Source organism: Lissotriton helveticus, chromosome 1_1, assembly GCF_964261635.1.
Source record: "Lissotriton helveticus chromosome 1_1, aLisHel1.1, whole genome shotgun sequence".
NCBI lineage: Eukaryota > Metazoa > Chordata > Amphibia > Caudata > Salamandridae > Lissotriton > Lissotriton helveticus.
In genome coordinates, this window is record NC_136057.1 from 1721983293 (window position 1) to 1722003082 (window position 19790).

The following is a 19790-nucleotide window of genomic DNA, read 5'->3' on the forward strand; positions in this document are numbered from 1 at the left end:
TAAATTGCGTCATGTCCTTCCACAACGCCGTCCATTCTCCGTCGGTAATGTCCCTCCCCACCATCTCCTCCCATTGTTCCATGTAGCGCGGTCTAGGGGAAAGGGCTGATCGAAGCAACAAACGGTATAGAAAGGAGATAGCCCCCTTCATGGTAGATGTTTTCAGCAGAAAGGCCTCAAATTCAGAAGGAGGCCTCGTGGCAGCCTCCCGAACTCCCGGCGATGTGGCCCAGTGGAGCAGCTGTAAATGCCTATATTTTTCGGTTGGCAGCACTTGGTAATCTCGCATGCAATTCTCAAATGTCAGGGGTTCAGAGCCGTGGAACAGATGGAGCAGTGCTCGGCACCCCCCCTCCCTCCACGCGTCAAAGGGGCCCTCGGCTAGTGCCGGCGGGAACGCCGGGTTAAGGTGTAACGGAGTGAATGGAGACGGAAAGGTCGTCCATCGCTCGTCCCCCGCCAGGGAGTCCCACACTTTCAGTGTGGTCCCTGTGGGCGTACTAATGTACGCGTTCACCGGGCGATCGCGCCTGGGTTTCCAGGCCAGATCCCAAATGGACCGGCCAGTCACGCTCCGGTCCATATGCAACCAATGTTTGTCGGAAAATTGCTGTGACCATTCTACCATGACTCTCAGTTGGGCAGCTTTATAGTAGAGATGTAGATCGGGGAGGCCGACCCCCCCGTCATCTCGCAGCCGTCGCAAGAGTGTAAACGACAGCCGAGCCCGACCTCCCTGCCAGATAAATTTCAAGATCAATGTCCGGAGCTGTCTAAAAAATGAAGTGCTCAATGGAATCGGTAGGCCCTGAAAAAGATACAAGTATTTGGGGAGAAGGACCATTTTAATGGCATGTACCCTACCGAGCCACGACAGGAATTTGGGCTTCCACTTCTCCAATTCAGCCCGCGTCTTGGCCAGCAGGGGTGGGAAGTTGGCTGCAAATAAGCCCCCCACCGTAGGAGTGAGGTGGATTCCTAAGTAAAGTATCGAGCCCGAGGCCCAGGCCAGTGGCGTCGATGGTTTAACCTGGGCAACGTCGGCTTGTGATAAGGTTAAATTCAGGACGTAAGATTTGCCGTAGTTCACCTTAAAGCCGGCCACTCCCTCGAAGGCCAGCAATATATCCCGTACGCATGGGAGAGAATTAGCGGGGTCAGCCACCGATAGTAGAACATCATCTGCAAAGAGAGAGATCTTGTGCTGCTCCCCAGTGAATGGAATGCCCTTCACCCCCTCATGCTCCCGGACCGCCATCGCCAAAGGTTCAATGCTGAGCGCAAACAATAAGGGAGAGAGGGGGCATCCCTGTCTGGTACCTCGTGAGTGCTGGAAGAACGCCGACAGGTGTCCGTTCACCGCCACCCTCGATCGGGGGCTACAGAAATTAGCCCTCACCATAGTGAGGAATCTGTCGGAGAACCCAAACGCCTGCATCGTGTGAAAGAGAAAGCTCCAGTCGACACGATCGAAGGCCTTCTCCGCATCCAGGCCCACCAATACCGCAGGAATGCGGAACCTGTTCGCCTTCTCGATGAGATGAATCACCCTGCGCGTATTGTCGTGCGTCTGGCGGCCTTTGATAAATCCGGACTGATCCGGATGAACAATCGCCGGTAACAAGTCCTGAAGACGACCTGCTAGGATCGCTGAATACAACTTCGCGTCGATATTAAGTAAGGCTATGGGGCGAAAGGATGAACAGAGCTCAGGATCCTTCCCTGGTTTCGGCAGGACCGTTATCACCGCCTCCGCCAAAGTCGCGGCACTCACTCCGGACGCAGCCATATCGTTGAAGAGGGCCACTAAAAAATCACACACCTCAGTCGCGAAGGTTTTATAGAAGACAGCAGTGTACCCATCCGGGCCGGGGGCTTTATGCAATTTCAGCTTTTGGATGGCTGAGAGGACTTCCTCCCTCGTGATCGGAGCCTCTAACAAATCATTCCACTCCCTGGAGACTTGCGGAAGCGGTAAGCGCTGCAAGAACTCCCGCTGTGCTGTCGCATCCAGCTCCTCGCCCTTATACAGTTCGGCATAAAAGCGGCCAAATATGTCCGCCTTCGCCCCGTCACTATGACAAAGAGCACCTGTGGAGTCTCTGATCCCCCCTATGTATTCTCGTTCCCTCTTGTCCCGCAATTGCCGGGCTAAGTGTCTGCCAACCTTGTTGCCACTAGAGTACGAATGCCGCCCTAGGCGCAAGAGAGTAAGTTCGGCCCTATTCGCATAATGTGCCTTGAGTTTGCCCCTAACCGCCGTAAGTGGACGTAGGGTCACCCTCGAGGGATTGAGCTTATGAGCCCTCTCGAGTTCAAGCACCTCGGCTTCCAGTGCGTCCCGTTCCTTTCTACGCAGGGTATTAAGTTGTGAATTGAGGCCCAAGCATGTTCCCCTGATCGTCGCCTTAAAGGCGTCCCACGTAGTTGTCAGAGAGGTATCCGACGGTGGATTGCAGTCGAAAAATTCGCGGATGGCCAGGCGCAAGGCCTGGTTAGAAACCTCGTCCCTAACCACCGACGCCGGGAAGTACCACTTTCGGTTCGCGGTGTCGGGTGGCGACCAACGAAGAGTGAGCACCAAGAGACCGTGGTCCGACACCGAGATCGGGAGAATGGCGGCATCCAGTATGTTCCCCCGTAGAGACTGGCTAAGAAAAATGTAATCCAAGCGGGAGTAAGAGTGGTGTACGTGTGAAAAGAATGTGTAGTCTTTCATGGAAGGGTGGAAAAAGCGCCATCCGTCAGCTAGACCCAACTCCCCCACCCCCTGCTGCGTGGCCTCCGAAAAGACCCCCGTGTCCGCCCTACGACCCCCTGAGCTATCGAGGTCCCTGTCCCACACCAGATTAAAGTCTCCCAGCACGAATAAGTGTCCCCCCGCAAAGTCCCCAATCTTCACCAGCAATTCTTGCAAATACTTGTTCTGACCCGCATTGGGCATATACACCACTACAAACGTACACAGCCTGCCCTGAATGTGCCCCTTAACCATCAGCCAACGGCCCTCCTTGTCGTGTCGGACCTCTACCGGTTGAAACTGCAACGAAGCTCTGAACAGAAGCGCCACCCCCCGGTGCTTCGTAGCTGCGGAGGACCTGTACACAATGGGGTATGCCCTATGGCGGAGCCTCAACTCATCCTTCCGAGCCAAGTGGGTTTCTTGCAGTCCAACCACATCAAGTTGATGATCCATCACATACTTCAGTACTCTCTGCCGTTTCTGTGGCGAATTCAAGCCCTTAACATTCCACGTCCCTATACTAAGCGGCATGACGGAAATACACCCCAGAAGTCGCTCTCAGTGTGCCAAGTGCCATCCATCCCTCGTTCAGCCCTGCCCTCAGGCAACAGACACCTAGCAGTTTCCCGATCATTCGCAGCACAATAGTTCCAACAGTAGAGTACGCACTTAGCCGCAGACACACCACAAACATCCCCTTCAGCCCCCCGTCACGGGTCCCCCCCCATCGGCCCCAACAACCCCCAGCCCAACCCCACCCCAACAGACAAGTAAACCAAGCATAGCGCAAGTCATGGAGCCTCCCCGCCCCCGAACCCCCATCCTCCCCAACACCAAACCTTACCCATAAGGAAGGGAACAACAAACAACAGGATTGGAAATCATAAAGGAGAAACAGAATACTCATCAAGTCCAGTAGTCCAAGGTTCCGGAGAGGTCTTCCCAACTGGAAGCGGAGCAGGGGTGCCAAAGGATCAACCCCTTCGGCCATGGTCCGGGGTGTCTCCCCAAAAAGTACATCCATACCCCAGACCGGACTCCGAAGTCCCTCCGGCGCCGAACCTGGTCAAGTCAAAACCGTGGTGGATCATGCCGCTCCAGAGCCGAGTTGCGGATCCGCCAGCGTGGCTGAGGCCACCGAAGCCACTGCGTCGACCCTTTCCTGCTGACTAGAAGCGCGGTCCGGCCGCCGCCGGTCTGGGGAGGCTCCCACCCTATGCCAGGAGGACGAGCGATGACGTCTCCGATTCGGCGAAGCAGTCGCTCCCTGTGAAGGAGGGTCATCCTGGAGACCCAAAAGGTCCTTTGCTACCTGCAGAGTGTTAATCTGTGCCAGCCGATTCTGCCATCGGAAGATGATCCTGAAGGGGTGGCCCCACGAATAGGAGATGTTGCGTTCTCTCAAGAAGGAAGTCACCGGGCGGAACTCCCTCCTCTTCCGCAGGGTGGAGGCTGCCAAGTCCTGGTACAGCTGAGGGGCATGGCCCCTGAATTGCAAAGACGAGATGGCCCTGGCCTTGCGGAGAATACGTTCTTTGAGTTGGAAGTCATGAACACAGACGAGGATGTCAGGAGGGGGACCCCCACCGCGCCTAGGCAGACCAACTCTGTGTACTCTGTCCATCTCGATCTCCGTCACCTCCTCCTCATCCAAAATCTGTAAAAACAAGTCCCGGACGTAGCCACGCAGGTCTCCCGCCTCGCCATCCCATGGCACCGCCCGGATGCGGATGTTGTTCCTCCTGGAACGATTTTCCAAGTCCTCCGTATGCAACTGCAGGTCCAGATTCTGTTCAGTGAGGCGGATGATATCTTGTTGCAGCAGGTGCACATCGTTAGCCATGCTCAGATCATGGTCTTCCAGGGTCGCCACTCTCTCGCCAATGCCGTCCACGTCCCTGCGCACTTCCCTCAGGTCAGAAGCCAATTGAGCCCGGAGCTCAGAAATATCCTCCTTTATGGATGTAAACAGTTCGGTCATGAAGGCCTTAGTAGCTGGCGCCTCGTCGTCCGATACCTTCTGCGAGCTACTGGCCCCCGGGGATGCCGGCTGCTGAGAGGACTTGGAGGCACCCTCCTTACCCTGACGACCCCCCTTTCGCGACACGTTGGCCATCTCGGCTGGTGGCACGCAGACCGAGAGGTCAGACCACCCCAATCCGACAGGTAGCAGACGCTATGGGAGCCTGTGGGGCCCGCGAGCCGCAACGCTTCCCTCCAGGCAGCACAAACGGTGCCCCCTCACTGTCCAGGGCTCAACGGAAGGCAGATCCAAGGCAGGCGGCCCACACGTGGGGGGGTTAGGGGTCCCCACAACTAACTGCGCGTGATTAGGAGGTAGGGCTAGGTAGGGCAATGCAGGCACACTCCACTCCGCAATCAGCGCCATCCACGTCGTGGCCTCCAGGAAGGGAACTATAATGGGACCGCGTCAGGCTCTGATGTACCCAGACGTTCCCAAGTGCAAAAGCGCAGCAGTCCGGCCCCAGCAATCCGTCCCCCTGGCGGGGTCCGCGGTCCAGACGGCCCTCCACCACCTACACTGGCCGTGGATCTCGATGCAGGTCGCCGTGGCACCACGCGGCAAATTCAAACGGCCAGCCAGCCCACGCCTATCCGCCAAGAGTAGCGCCGCAGCTGTTGTATGTAGCGCCAGGTCCCGTCGTCCCAGGCAGTATGGCCGCTCCCGCCCTCCCTGGGGAGGCACTCACCCCGCCTACACCGCTGCTGGGCCCCGTCCTCGTCCCTGCACCGCTCGTTCCACCAGCAGTACTGGGCCCCGTGTAGCTCCACTCCTCTCCGCCGGCCCCGCACTGCGCCACCCGCCGGTGGCCTGCCGTGTCCGGATGCTCCGCGGCGCTCTCACCGCTCCTCCTCCGTCCTGCCGCCGGAGTCACCGCTACTTCCCGGCTGTCCTCGCCGTCCTCAGCGACAAGGCTCCAAAGCCCAGGCACGTTTCCCTGCCGGCAGGAGCCCCGCTCCCACCGCTGGCAGGCGCTGGATGTGTTCCGGCGGCGCCTCGCCAAGCACCGCGAGTGCCGCAGTCACCAAGCCGGCTCCCCGATCACGGGAGGCCGGTGCTTCTTAGGCCCCAAAGGCTAGGGATCCCGGTAGGCGTTCCCAGCGTCACACCGCTCCTCTAGCGGCACCGCTGCACTCCGCTGTGCTGGGGGCACTTCCGCCTCCCTTCAGGACCCGGGCAGCTACACCAGGATCGTGCTGTGAGTAGCTTTGTTCGGTTCGGCGCCGGAGAGACCCGAGAAAGCGTCTTACTCGGACGCCATCTTGGCCACGCCCCCAAGTAATTACATTTTTAAAATATTTTTTGTGTCTAATTTTTATTTATTTTTATATTGTAAATTAATTTATTGGTAATTAGTAAATAATTAGTATTAGTAGGTAATTTGTATTACTAGTTACTTTTTATTTGTAATTTTAATTCATTAATTAATATATTTTATAAAATTGTAAAATATTTTAATTACTTTGTAATTGGTATTAATATTGATGTTATTTATATTTATATATGAAATATTTACTTTCCCTACTATTGCACTCACTGGAGTGGGAATAGTAATTTTTAACCCTACGCTATCCAACACTTTCCCTACTGTTGCACTCTCTGGAGTAGGAATAGTAATTTTTACCCCTACGCTATCCAACTCTTTCCCTACTGTTGCACTCACTGGAGTGGGAATAGTAATTTTTACCCCTACGCTATCCAACGCTTTCCCCACTGTTGCACTCTCTGGAGTTGGAATAGAAATTTTTACCCCTACGCTATCCAACGCTTTCCCTACTGTGTCACTCACTGGAGTGGGAATAGTAATTTTTATCCCTTTGCTATCCAACGCTTTCCCTACTGTTGCACTCTCTGGAGTAGGAATAGTAATGTTTATCCCTACGCTATTCAACGCTTTCCCTACTGTTGCACTCACTGGAGTGGGAATAGTCATTTTTACCCCTACGCTATCCAACACTTTCCCTACTGTTGCACTCACTGGAGTGGAAATTGTAATTTTTACCTCTACGCTATCCAACGCTTTCCCTACTGATGTACTCTATGGAGTTGGAATAATAATTTTTACCCCTACACTATCCAACCCTTTCCCTACTGTAGCACTCACTGGAGTGGGAATAGTAATTTTTATCCCTACGCTATCCAATGCTTTCCCTACTGTTGCACTCTCTGGAGTAGGAATAGTAATTTTTATCCCTACGCTATCCAACGCTTTCCCTACTGTTGCACTCACTGGAGTGGGAATAGTAATTTTTACCCCTACGCTATCCAACACTTTCCCTACTGTTGCACTCTCTAGAGTGGGAATACTTATTTTTACCCCTACGCTATCCAATGCTTTCCCTACTGTTGCGCTCTCTGGAGTGGGAATAGTAATTTTTACCACTACGCTATCCAACACTTTACCTACTGTTGCTCTCTCTGGAGTGGGAATAGTAATTTTTACCCTCTAACTATCCAACGCTTGCCCTACTGTTGCACTCTCTGGAGTTGGAATAGTAATTTTTACCCCTACGCTATCCAACGCTTTCCCTACTGTTGCACTCACTGAAGTGGGAATAGTAATTTGTACCCCTACGCTATCCAACGCTTTCCCTACTGTTGCGCTCTCTGGAGTGGGAATAGTAATTTTTACACCTACGCTATCCAACGCTTTCCCTACTGTTGCACTCTCTGGAGTGTGAATAGTAAATTTAACCCTCTCGCTATCCTACGGAAAAAATAATATATATATATATATATATATATATATATATATATATATATATTATATATATATATATATGTTTTAAAAATATAAATATATTTTTTTAAAGTTACATTAATTATTTATTAATTTTAAGTTTATTTAAGTATTTTAAGTATGTTTAAATTAATTCTATTTATTATTATATTAGTTTTAAATTACTTTTAAGATATTTAAAACATTCGATATTTTGACTGTCGATATATTTTCCTATCGATATTTTGGAGTCGATATTTTTGTACTTACCTGTTTGTAGATAGGAGGTCGATATTCTGGCATTCGATATTTTTACCTCGATATTTTGGCAAGTCGATATTTTGACTGTCGATATTCTGTCAGTGATCCGATTTTATTGCCTTCCAGGAGACCTGGTCGGTAGATATGATTTGCCCTCCAGGATACTTGGCTTTTGGCAAAGCGGCAATTGCAAACACCAAGGGGAGACCTAGCGTGGGATTGTTAATATGGGTCAAGCAACAGACATCGCTCCAAATAAAGGAATTATCAATAGATAGCCCTGACATTCTTGCCATCAAGGTCTACTATGAGGGAGAGCCAGATTTCATACTACTTAATGTGTATGCAAGAGGGATTGCGGGTGGGAAAGCCTCGCCGACTATTGCCCTCCTGGACACATTTATAAATGACCCAGATGGTTCAAATGTCCTGGTCATCGCAGGTGACCTAAACTGTACACTTATGGCCCAATGCCTAGATGACTACAGCCTTAGTATGAAGGAAGACCAGAATTGGGGGATACCGTCTCTATCGCTGTCACCAATTAATAAATGGTCCGAGGCGGCGTTGCAGCTAAAAAGATTATTCCTGGGGCGGGGGCTAAGGGCTGCCAACGGGAGATCTCCCTCAGATATGTATGGTATTAATACCATTTTCTAATGGGAATAGATGCAGTAGAATTGACTACATTCTCCTTAGCTTGGAGCTATGGCATAGATTTGTGGACATGTTGATCCACCACAGACTGGAGAGTGACCACGATCCTCTTCTATTAACTTTAGCTAGAAAGGGATTGGATCACCCCAACTCAACTCTGTTCCAGAAACCGCTATAGGAGAAGTAATTATGTCCCAAGATTGCCGTTGGCTGAAATGGGCAGTAGTCTCAGAAGATGAAGGCGCCGTAAAGCAGATTAAGTTAACCATTGAAGAAACTCTAACACTGCTTGGTTCTATAGATCTCCACAATAATTTTTTCTTAGATCTCATGAAGGTTCACAATGATTTATTTGCTAACCTAAAGTCATTTTTTACGAAAAATAGAAGACCACACAGCCATACTAAAAATAAATCGGCTAAATTGTACGATGAGGCATGTGGAGTCGCATTCAAGCATCTTTCAAATGCAATCAAGACAGGAGCACCCCATGAGATCAAAATGGCAAGGACAAACTATAAAAAAGCTCAAATGCAGGCAAAGAAGGTTTTTGATGAGGATAAATGGGTAAGCCTAACCAATGCCAGCACAGGGAAGAACTGGATTACATTTTTGCAACTAGTCAAATGGGGCAGTGGAGTGATTGACTCTCTACTCCAGTTAATAATGTACCTCCTGAACTTTGGGTGGAGCATTACCAAGCTCAATTTGCTTTCTCGGCCAGTAATGTAACAGCCTACCCTGAGGTTAATACTGAGGATGTCTTAACATTTGATAAGGGGGAGATAGAAAGGGTCCTGGATGGGGTTCCAGCAGGGAGGGTCCCCGGCCTGGATTGTATCCCGGCTGATATTTATAAGTTTTTAGGAAGAACTGGACAGAATACATTTTTATTATCATAAATGCTATTGCTAGAGGTGCGCCAATTCCAGACACTTGGCGTGGGGCTGAAATTATTCCCATATATAAAAAGGGTAACCGTGCCAATCCTAGCAGCTACAGGCCGATAAGCCTAATTGATACTTTACAGAAAATAGTGGCTAGACTTGTGCTAGGTATGGTTAAAGAACGGATAGTAGACCAGAATGTATTATCTACCTATCAAGGGGGCTTCAGACCCCACGTCAGCACCACTGATTACGTTTTTAGATTTATGATGATTTATTGGAGTACAGTGTTCCTTGCAGGGGGGACCCTCTGCAGCTTTTGTTGATTTAAAATCAGCATTTGATTTAGTGCCACTCCATAAGCTATGGGACTCATTAAAGGAGGCTGGGATGCCGCTAGAAATCTTAGGTTTCATTATTAAATTGCATGAGGCGAATTACACCCAGGTAAGGTGGGGACAGAACTAACTGATCGGTTCCCAGTTAATAAGGGAGTGTGAGAGGGTGTGTCCTTGCCCCTACCCTATTCTCCCTATTTATAAAGAAGGTAATCACTTATTATACTAATTTTCCAGCTCATAGGTTCCTACTTTAATGTTTGCATACAATACTTTCATTTTATCTAAAACTCAATCTGGTCTGCAACGTGCCCTTGACAGATTTACAGATTTCTGCAATTATCATGATCTTATAGTAAATGTTGACAAAACTAAGTTCATGGTGTTGCACAAACATAAACTCATTAAAGGCAGAGTCGAAATGAAAAAGCACCCTTGGAACAAACAGATACCTTTACATACTTAGGAGTGACTATGGGTAGGAGGATGAACTGGACACCCCAGTTAGATGTCCTAGTTCTTAGGCACAATCAACTAGCAGGAGCCCTACTAAAAGAACATCGACTACTAAACCAGTGGGGCCGGCTATAACGATTTATAATGGGAAAATCAGAGCTTCTTCAATATATGGTGCGGAACTCTGGGGGTTTGAAAATCTATCACCCCTAGTTCTGGCACAAAATAAGTTTCTGACATCATTGACCTCCCTTCCACAATCAACCCCTATTAAGCCCCTGCTATTAGACCTTGTCTGTACTTGCTTTGATGAGGTGGCGGGATTTAGACCCCAAGCTTATTGAAGGAGGCTATGGACCACTCCAGAATTGGCGTCTTACGCCAATGCTCTAATGTATATTAGAAATGCTGATCTGTCCTCAAAAATTAAATGGCTGCAGAAGCTTAAGTGTCATTTGTTTGACATGGGGCTTAGACACCTGTGGGAAGACCCGACAGGTAATCCATTTCCCAATAAAAATGAGTATAAAGCACTGTATTGGGAAATGATTACTAAGAAGACCCTGTCGGTGGTGGGCAGTAACTCGCTTAAAGGTATCTTCCTGGAACACAAGTTTGCAGTGAAAGTAGAAGCGTACTGGAATCTGATTACGAAGCCTGGTGACAGGAAATTATATTATCAATTTAGAGTGGGTACTCTCTCGTTAAGATCCTTCACTGCAAAATGGAACAAGGCTCAAGACACTAACTGCCCTTCGTGTCCATCCCAGGAAGAGTCGATAACCCATGTATTGCTTGTGTGCCCGGCCTACCAGAGTCCCCGACGCAAGTGGCTTAAGCTGCTGTGTTCCAACCTTGGTAACAAATTGGGCATGATAGCTCTGCGCATTTTGGTAACAAACACTCGAGCAGACATTGTCATTGCCTCGACGAAATTTCTTAGCTGGTTCTGCGAAGGAAAAATCTCCCTGCTCTAGGAATTACTACTTGAGTACACCATCAGTAAGCGGGTATCTCCCATGTAGATATTGTTTAATATTGGTTTATATGGAATTCTTTTTAGAGTTATCCAATTTTTATATAATTGCTAGGGTCTTTCGATAATGCTGATATTACATTTTTGTAGATTGTATGTTTTTATGGTGATATCCTTTTAACAACACTTTTATGACTGTATCGTGTCTTTTATGATTGAAACATTATCGAATAAAGACTAACTGAACTTAAACTTGAATACATACTAGAAGTGTGGCTCACCGGTTAGAGGAGGCAGATCCTGATGCAGAGGTCAGACCCGGGACCAGGGTTCAATTCCCGACGCGGCAGGGACTTGAGCTCATAATGTCCACGGACTCGATAATTCTCGCCTCAATGCCTACTCGAATCGTGGGTTCACACTCTGCAACTCTGGGCAATAGCTTGCTTAATTTCCACTACGGCCCCACCGCGATGGGATGCCTGGTCTTCACCTTGGGGATGCCCAGTAGGGGTATTCTCGCAGGGAAAGACCAGGACGGGTTCCCAAAGCAAGCGCCTTGAGACCTTGCAGTGATAAGGCGCTATACAAGAGCGTATGATTACGATTACGATTACATACTATTGCAAATAGGTATTTGGAAGGGATGCCCTAAACATGCCCCATCCAAATACTAATTGACGAACCCAAACTGTGATTCTGCAAAATTGCATTATTGTGTTTGTACATACCAAAAAGCTTTTGTGAGATTGCAAATGGTCCGGTTCTGCAAATAGGCCCGTTTGCGACCTCAAAAAGGCTTCCTACATTCTGGCCCCAAGTTGTTAAAACATTTACCGATCAGGCATAGGCACTTTCATCTGAGTATGTGTTCAGCATTAAAATCCAGTGGATACTGTATTCAGAATTGAAATCCTGACCATATTGCCCCTTGCAAGTTTGATACCAGGATTCTGGGCCACCACTATTTCTTTTTGGGGAGTTGGACTATTTGTAATAGTCCAACCTGACACGACCGAATGCCATTATTTAGTGACCATGGTTGCAACACAGGGATGCCCTCACCCTTGAGGAGCCCCCCGCTCAACATAATGTCAATGAAAATCTCACCTATGACTTTCCGTTATGCCGCTGGTCGCTTGCAGTGCGATTCATGGGCTCTTTTAACTAATAAACCTCTGCACCGCTTTACTGAAGGTATAAACGAGGAAATAAAGTGGCTTTTATATTGCGTGGACTGAAGGCATCTGAAGCCCATTATTCGACAAATGAAAGCTATGTTTGGCATGTGTAGGGTAGTAAACCATTTCAGCTGCAGATGGTATTAAGAGTAGTAAGGTGGGGTGATGTTCTGTATGAGATTGTGCAGCATGTGATTAATGAACTGCCTAGAAAACGTCAGCTGGAAAGAAGTGTGCAACCTATTTGTAAGGTTGCAAATGAGCTATTGGCGGAGGATGAATGCTTTATGCGAATACACAAATGTGTGCCATCTGCTTCTGAGAGACACTGATTTTTGGGTTTGGGCTATAAGGAGCATTTGGTAACGGGAGTGACTAAAAACATTTTACTTACATCATAGTTTGCAATATATACTGTGATGCATTGTGATAAGTTACGTGGAAGCATGTCAGAATTTAGACTTTGTGATAGACATTGTTAAACACACCACACCTTTGTACACCTTTAGGGTATTGGTGAGATCTCTGTGAGGTTTTGTAGACTTTCAAATGTGCAGGTTGATGACGATGAATTTAGGCCCAGATCTCTGTACTGGGGTGAATGTATGACATTGTTCTGCATTCTGTCCATCAATTGTTCTATTTGCATTTGTCACCCTGAGGGGACGGGTATGCTCAGACGTGAGTCCCATGCTCTCCATGCCCCTGGAGTCAAGCTATTCTGGCTGATGAGGGCTGAAAGCCCGAACCTGGTCCCAGGATGCTTGTTTCCAGTCCAGGGACGACCTATCCTGGCAGTTCGGGCTGGACTGTTCCCATTAGGCGCAGGGTCAGAACTGATTTGCATATAGCTGGGTACAAAACTGGAATGGCATGGTGAGCAAGAAAACGATGGATTTAGGCCCAGATCTCTGTACTGGGGTGAATGTATGACATTGTTCTGCATTCTGTCCATCAATTGTTCTATTTGCATTTGTCACCCTGAGGGGACGGGTATGCTCAGACGTGAGTCCCATGCTCTCCATGCCCCTGGAGTCAAGCTATTCTGGCTGATGAGGGCTGAAAGCCCGAACCCGGTCCCAGGATGCTTGTTTCCAGTCCAGGGACGACCTATCCTGGCAGTTCGGGCTGGACTGTTCCCATTAGGCGCAGGGTCAGAACTGATTTGCATATAGCTGGGTACAAAACTGGAATGTCATGGTGAGCAAAAAAACGATGGATTTAGGCCCAGATCTCTGTACTGGGGTGAATGTATGACATTGTTCTGCATTCTGCCCATCAATTGTTCTTTTTGCATTTGAAATACATGGCAGGTTTTGACTGATTACTTTCAAAGAGAAATTATTAGCATTTTTTCTGATGGTTTTTGTGCAAGAACGGCCTGGACATTGATTCACCAAAATCCATTTGGTAGCGGAAGTGACATCATATACCCTTTGAACTTAGTGATGTCACAGGAATTGTTATCATATACCTTTGACCCTGAAACGTCCCAAAAAGTGATGTCACGCAGCCCTAATTCTGATTACGTTACAATGATTAACATTGCTGAAGTTACTTATTTGCGCAATTAATATTCTATATTCTTCTAGGAGAGAACAGCCATAGTCTCTGAAAAAAACTCACTAAATATTCAAGTCCTTTCAAGGTGTGCCTAGCTAATGAAACCTGACAGCCCCCATGAGTTCACCCAATTATGTTTTTAAAATATCCTATGGGTGCCCCCTTATGTCCAAAATTACCTCTATTGCTAGGAACAGCATTTTGCTATGGTGGATCCTTTTGCCCAAACATTACATACAATAAACCAGTGCCAGAATGTTCCTAATACTGCTTCTCTTGCACTGTGGATGTCCCTTATATCAAAGGTTATGACTAATGTATTGTGGACCACATTTTGTCATGGATAGCTTTATGACATTGCCACAGTTGTCTTCCGATAAGTCAAGAATTACCTCCAGTGTGCCATCACCAGCCATTTGCCACAGGTGCCACCTATGCCAAAGAGTTCCCCTAGTAGGCCAGCGCTGGCAATTTTTTATGGGTGCCCCATGCCAAAATGTACATACAGAGTGCGAGCACTAGCATTTTCCAGTGGGTATCCCATATGCAGGTATTGTCTCCAGAATGCCAGTGCCAACATTTTGCCATGGTGCTTCTATACTCCAAGAAGCATGCCAAGTCCAACAATAGATTTGCAAGCATAACAATACAGGCTCACTTACATTAACTTACTCACACTCATTCTCTCATTAGCACTCAGTTGCACTCATTCGTTTTCACCTAGTGTCTTGCACTCACTCTCACCCTGAATCACTCATTTGCAGTCTCTCTGACTGACTTATACTTACACACTCATTTTGGCACATGCACATACACCCACGACCTTGCATGCAAACATACATGCTCACACATATACACGCTCTCTCACAAACTCACCCAAATGCATGCACACAACATACATAAAGCCATTTTATTTTTCTTACCTCAAATGCCACTGAAGGTGCAGATCTTGCTTTTCCACTTTTTATTACACTAATAGTGAATAAAAACTATTATTTATTAATGTAATAAAAATGAGCAGAAAACAAGGTTAGAGCCTGACTCTGATAGTGCGAGGCACCATTGTGTTCTTGGCACTGACTTTGCCACCTCTGAGGCCAAGGGTTGCAAAGGCAAAGGGGTAGCAAGGGGCAGGCTAGGGTCGCAACTGTGACCCCAAAATGACATCCATGTAGTGAATAATACACAATTATTCACTGTTAGCTTAATTAAAAATTAGCTGAAAACAAGTAGGGTGGAGCCATACCTGTCTTCGTTTCCCTGATTTTGCCACCTCTGAGGCCTGGGGTCGCAAAGACAGTTGCAAAAACCACAGGTGATGGACAGAATGCAGAACAATGTCATACATTCACCCCAGTACAGAGATCTGGGCCTAAATCCATCGTTTTTTTTTCACTACACACCACCCCAGTTCAGACATGGCCATATGCAAATCAGTCTGACCCTGTGCCTCATGGGAACAGTCCAGCCCGAACTGCCAAGCCATGCCTTCCCTGGACCGGAAACAAGCTTCCGAGGACCGGTTTCTGGCATTCCAGCCGTCTTCAGCTCGGCTTGCTTGAATCCAGTGGTGTGGAGTGCATGGGACTCACGTCTGAGCATACCCATCCCACTCGGGGTGACAATTGCAAATACCACAGGTGATGGACAGAATGCAGAACAATGTCATACATTCACCCCAGGACAGAGATCTGGGCCTAAATCCATCTTTTTTTGCACTACACACCACCCCAGTTCAGACATGGCCATATGCAAATCAGTCTGACCCTGTGCCTCATAGGAACAGTCCAGCCCGACCTGCCAAGCCATGCCTTCCCTGGACCGGAAACAAGCTTCCGAGTACCGGTTTCTGGCATTCCAGCCGTCTTCAGCCCGGCTTGCTTGAATCCAGTGGTGTGGAGTGCATGGGACTCACGTCTGAGCATACCCATCCCACTCGGGGTGACAATTGCAAAAACCACAGGTGATGGACAGAATGCAGAACAATGTCATACATTCACCCCAGTACAGAGATCTGGGCCCAAATCCATAATTTCTTTGCACTACACACCACCCCAGTTCAGACATGGCCATATGCAAATCAGTCTGACCCTGTGCCTCATGGGAACAGTCCAGCCCGAACTGCCAAGCCATGCCTTCCCTGGACCGGAAACAAGCTTCCGAGGACTGGTTTCTGGCATTGCAGCCGTCTTTAGCCCGGCTTGCTTGAATCCAGTGGTGTGGAGTGCATGGGACTCACGTCTGAGCATACCCATCCCACTCCACTGGATTCAAGCAAGCCGGGCTGAAGACGGCTGGAATGCCAGAAACTGGTCCTCGGAAGCTTGTTTCCGGTCCAGGGAAGGCATGGCTTGGCAGTTCGGGCTGGACTGTTCCCTTGAGGCACAGGGTCAGACTGATTTGCACATGGCCATGACTGAACTGGGGTGGTGTAGAGTGCAAAAAAATGATGGATTTAGGCCCAGATCTCTGTAATGGGGTGAATGTATGACATTGTTCTGCATTCTGTCCATCAACTGTGGTTTTTGCATTTGTTACCCCGAGTGGGATGGGTATGCTCAGACGTGAGTCCCATGCACTCCACACCACTGGATTCAAGCAAGCCGGGCTGAAGACGGCTAGAATGCCAGAAACCGGTCCTCTGAAGCTTGTTTCCGGTCCAGGGAAGGCATGGCTTGGCAGTTCGGGCTGGACTGTTTCCTTGAGGCACAGGGTCAGACTGATTTGCATATGGCCATGTCTGAACTGGGGTGGTGTGGAGTGCAAAAAAACGATGGATTTAGGCCCAGATCTCTGTACTGGGGTGAATGTATGACATTGTTCTGCATTCTGTCCATCAACTGTGGTTTTTGCATTTGTCACCCCGAGTGGGATGGGTATGCTCAGACGTGAGTCCCATGCACTCCACACCACTGGATTCAAGCAAGCCGGGCTGAAGATGGCTGAAATGCCAGAAACCGGTCCTCGGAAGCTTATTTCCGGTCCAGGGAAGGCATGGCTTGGCAGTTCGGGCTGGACTGTTCCCTTAAAGCACAGGGTCAGACTGATTTGCATATGGCCATGTCTGAACTGGGGTGGTGTGGAGTGCAAAGAAACGATGGATTTAGGCCCAGATCTCTGTACTGGGGTGAATGTATGACATTGTTCTGCATTCCGTCCATCAACTGTGGTTTTTGCATTTGTCACCCCGAGTGGTATGGGTATGCTCAGACGTGAGTCCCATGCACTCCACACCACTGGATTCAAGCAAGCCGGGCTGAAGACGGCTAGAATGTCAGAAACCGGTCCTCGGAAGCTTGTTTCCGGTCCAGGGAAGGCATGGCTTGGCAGTTCGGGCTGGACTGTTCCCTTGAGGCACACGGTCAGACTGATTTGCATATGGCCATGTCTGAACTGGGGTGGTGTGCAGTTCAAAAAAACGATGGATTTAGGCCCAGATCTCTGTACTTGGGTGAATGTATGACAATGTGCTGCCTTCTGTCCATCAACTGTGGTTTTTGCATTTGTTGCAAAGACAGTGCCAGGGGATGCAGGGAGCTAGCCAGGGGTCACAGTTGCAACCCCTCACAACCACTTATAAACGTCCATGCCTCCGAGCCTCCAAGCCCAAACAACTTGGGACCTGATTGCGATTTTGGATGGACTGGAGTCCGTCCGACATTGCTCTGAAAATGGAAACGAACGACTTCCTGTCATCAGTTTCAGCCCAGCTATTAGGATGCAACCGAAATGCTATACTTTGCTATGGGAGCATGAAGTTTTGCGCGCAGGGATCAACAGGCCCTAGGCCGCCATTCGGGTCTGCAAAGGGCTGCTGTCTTAACAATGAACCCCACCCTTTTGGTATATGCATTGAAACGTGTATAGTGCAAACCCTGCTGAAGCACCAAGCCTGCTTCACATTATGGAGGGGGAGTTAGTCTATGCAAGAGTGCATCCATCAAGCGAAAATTCACACTCTGAAATTATATAACTAATATATGTCACCTATTTACAAATTCATTAAATAAAAAATAAACTATTTTAGGATCAGGGAGGTAAATGTATCTGTTAACTCACACGATTTCCAGTCAAAGGTCCCCTGCTATTAGTCTCGTCAGCTTAACTGCTGGACCACCACATTCGCTCCAAGATGAAAGTGAAAATCCTCAAAACCAAAAGGCTTCCTTGCCTTGTCTTAACAATGCTGTTCGTACCAGCTTCCCACAGAGGTCACCATGAGGTAACTTTCATGGACAGCATGCAATACCACCAGCCTACACTAGGGGTCCGATGTAGGACACCAAATACCGACCGGTATTTGGTTTTTGATATGTAGGGGCCTTAAATTTTACAGAATCGGTAAATTTACAGATTCGGTAAATCTAGATGTAGGTGGCACTGAAAACAGTGCCACAGGCCCTTAAGAATTTGTTATTTACCACGAAATAATATTTTGTGGTAAATAACGAATTCCAGTGTACATGTGCATGTACACCTGTGCCATGTGGCACACATACATGCCACAAGCCAGAATCCGGGGTGCAACAGGGTGTCAAAGTGACACCCTGTCCCCCTTGACAATTCGGTAATTTTACCTAATCTGTATTTACCGATTCGGTAATTGACATTGATTCCTGAATCAATGGCAATTACCGAATCGGTAAATACCGATTCGGTAATTACCGAATCATACCGATTCGGTAAAAATTACCGAATTATTTCCTACATCTCATTTACCGAATCTAGAATACTGAATCGGTAAAATTCGATATTCTAGAGTCGGTAAATGAGATTTACCTACATCGGGCCCTGAGTCCTTCCCCTCGCGCCGCCCTTACCACATTTCACCCTGGAAATGACTGCCCCTGCCCCAATGGGAAGGCGGGTCTCGCCCCTCACGGCTGGCAGGAGTCACAACAGGTGACCTAGGGTTCGCAGTTGCGATCCCTGGCGACCCCTAATTGACATCCAGGGAGAACGGTTACACTTACAGTATCTTTGTATTATGCATTGTCATATTACATGCCTTGTACTATTTATTACTGTGTAATATTTATATAGTTCTCCAATGACCCTGTATGACAAGACAACTGTTGTACTTCAGTACTCAGGGTTCTACAGTTCTGCAATCTAGATGTCCAATTTACAGAATTTGGAGCGGGTGCGTCGGTCTGCCAGGGGAGAGATTTACTCTACTGCCCTTTCTAAAGACCTACCACCATATTTAAAGGTCTCTGCCAGACAGATAGAGATGTGCTAAGGCAGCTCCTCTGAAGGCACTACAGTGACTTTCATGTTTAATGCAGCTGCTCAGAATTTTTTTTTATTTTTTAAACACAAACTCCTAAAGGAGGTTTGATTTGAAAAACAAAAATAAATGTTACTAACACGTTGGAAATGATCTCTCAGAGATTTCTTAGGCAGAGTAGAGGGCGGTAATTGTTTTGCTTTCCGGTTCAGGACCACTAGGATTTGCCTGTATCCTGGAACTGGAAAAAGTATGTCGTAAAATACTTAGGGGGATATTCTCAATGAAGTGGCAGTGAGAGGCGTTAGCGTCCTTGGCTTAACGCCTCTCACCATCACTTGGGAAACGCAAGGCTGCACCCTATTCTCAAGAATGTGGTGCAGTCTGCCGTTTCCCCCTGCGATGGCGCTAAGTGTCACAACTTAGCGCCAATGCAGGCACCCTTGCACCAGATTGCAAGGGTGACTGTGTGCAGGGGAGGGTTGTTCATGTTCAGGAGGGAGCCACTTCTTGCACATAAACATGCCTGAAATACCATTTTGCTTTTTCCCTGTGTGCTGCACTAGGCAGCACACATGGAAAAAACAAAAAACGAGGAGAAAGGAAGCATTTCTCCTCGTTTCCCTAACTTAAGACCAGGATTTTTCTGGTCGTAAGTTCAGCGCTGCTACCTATTATTGCGTCACAGCGGCAGCGTCGATCACAATGGGTGTTGCGGTGGAACACCCACCACAACACCCACTGCACACCCCTTTC